Consider the following 2,300-nt stretch of genomic DNA (forward strand, 5'->3'; position numbering starts at 1 on the left):
AATTAGTTACTCTGGAAGGAGCTTGGGGGACTGAATGTTATGCCAAGGATCAATCTCAGGTCAGCCATGTGTAAGAAAAATGTCATTCCCAACGCCCCATCACCATGGACTACTACACTTAATGATTCTGTATTCTATCAAAGATACTAAAATGTCCAAATAAAATTGTGTACTTGTCTGTTGATCATATAGATTTTTAGTTCTCATTAATACTTAATATTTTATTATCATGTATGTAATATAATTACAATGGGTTAAAATTGATGGTATTTTTCCTAGAACTCACCATTTTATTTATTCTTTTAAATATAAATTACTGTATTTAAAGACTTTCACTAAAGCATCACATCATTGGCATTGTTGATATATATTTCTTTGGAGATAAATGGAAGTGAGAAAAATTTTTTAGTTTCTGGGTCATACCTGGCAGCATTCAGGGGTTACTCCTGCCTGTACTCTCAGAAATCGCACCTGGCAGGCTCGAGGAACAATATGGGATGCTGGGATTCGAACCACCATCCTACTGCATACAAGGCAAACACCCTACCTCCATGCTATTTCTCCTGCCCCAAGTGAAATTATACTTAAAAAAGGAAAAAAGGCTCACCTCTGCCGACTCGGAACTTCCTGCCTCGCTGGCCGGTCTCGTGGCTCCTGCATCGGTGGCTTTTCATGGAAGAAATGTCAGGAGAAAGTGTGGTGAGCTCAGCGGTGCCGGCAGCAGCGACCTGCACCACCTCCTTCAAGGGCGCCAGCTCCAGCTCCAAGTACATGAAGCTGAACGTGGGTGGGGCGCTCTACTACACGACCATGCAGATGCTCACCAAGCAGGACACCATGCTCAAGGCCAAGTTCAGCAGCCGCATGGAGGTGCTCATGGACAGCGAGAGCTGGATCCTCATTGACTGATGCGGGAAGCACTTTGGGACCATCCTTAACTACCTTCCAGATGATGCTGTGCCCTTGCCTGAGAGCCTCCGGGAGATTGAGGAGCTGCTGGCAGAAGCCAAGTACTACCTGGTGCAGGGCCTGGTTGAAGAGTGCCAGGCAGCACTGCAACAGAACAAAGATACTTACAAGCCTTTTTGCAATGTCCCCGTGATCACCTCGTCCAAAGTAGAGCAGAAACTTATAGCAACTTCAAATAAGCCGGCCATGAAGCTGCTGTACAACAGGAGTAACAACAAATACGCATATACCAGCAACTCAGATGACTACATGTTGAAGAACATAGAGCTGTTTGAGAAGCTGCCCCTGCGCTTCAATGGGCAGGTCCTGTTCATCAAGGACATCATTGGGGACGAGATCTGCTGCTACTCCTTTATGCCAGGGTCATTAGATCGCCGAGGTCTGCTGCACCTCCATCGTCTATGCCACCAAGAAGAAGCAGACTAAGGTTGAGTTCCCGAAAGCCAGGATCTATAAGGAGACAGTGAATATTTTGCTCTATGTGGTCCAGGAAGGCCGAGGGCCTGATAACACACTGCTGGAAGCTACGGGCGGATCAGCTGGGCATTCCCACGACCATGACGAAGATGAGGAGCCAGAGTGGGAGCAGATCGAGCAGGTCTGGAGGATCCACATCAAGCGACCCGATGACTGGGCCCACTTGCACCAGTGAGCAGCTGGTCCTGCCTTGCCCGGCCCACCACACCCTCCTGCCTCCTGCCTCACTGCATTTGGTCCTTGCCAGCACCCGGAGCCCCAGAGACCCTGATAACGAGCCAAACGGTTCTTCTGCTACTTCCTGACAAGGTGGATTGTCTGTAGGCACATGAGCAGCTCTCCAGTGGGGCTAGGCTCCTGTCTTTCTCCCAGGACAAGGATGCTAGGGTGGGACACAGTGTAAGCCTGTGTCGACCTCCGTGGGTGATGGTGCATGTTGGGGGTGGTTGGCGAGCCTTTTGGAGTTCAGTCCTATAGCTTCCCAGCGGGTACAGCAGTGTCTGCACCCCCTTTCCGGCCCCAGGTACCGACTCGTACCATCCAGGTGCTAGGCCTGCCCCATACTTGGGTCCAGATGACCCTTGGGGACTTTGGGGTGCCCTCACCTGTGGCCACTGCGGCTGGGCCAGGCTGGGCAGAGTTGCCCCTTCCCACTGCCCTCCAGGGGCGCCTGCTGGTTCCAGGCACCATTTTCTCCTTGGCCTTCCCTGTCCTATTGGCCTTGCTGCTGCGAGTGGATTCCCCTCCAGGTCCCAACCGGAATCCCAGACTCCATCCCCACAGCAGGGACACTGCCATGGGAGTAGCTTGGAGGCTCTAAACCTGGCCATCGCTCAATGCGAGGAGGGCTGCCT

The 2,300-nt window shown here is 51.4% G+C and overlaps 1 pseudogene; it reads left to right on the forward strand.

The window, feature by feature from the left end:
* Positions 1-655: 655 nt before the first annotated feature.
* On the forward strand, positions 656-1,637 carry LOC125999453 (BTB/POZ domain-containing adapter for CUL3-mediated RhoA degradation protein 3-like; annotated as a pseudogene).
* Positions 1,638-2,300: the final 663 nt, after the last annotated feature.

The sequence above is a fragment of the Suncus etruscus genome, chromosome X (genome assembly GCF_024139225.1).
Source record: "Suncus etruscus isolate mSunEtr1 chromosome X, mSunEtr1.pri.cur, whole genome shotgun sequence".
In the NCBI taxonomy this organism is placed as follows: domain Eukaryota; kingdom Metazoa; phylum Chordata; class Mammalia; order Eulipotyphla; family Soricidae; genus Suncus; species Suncus etruscus.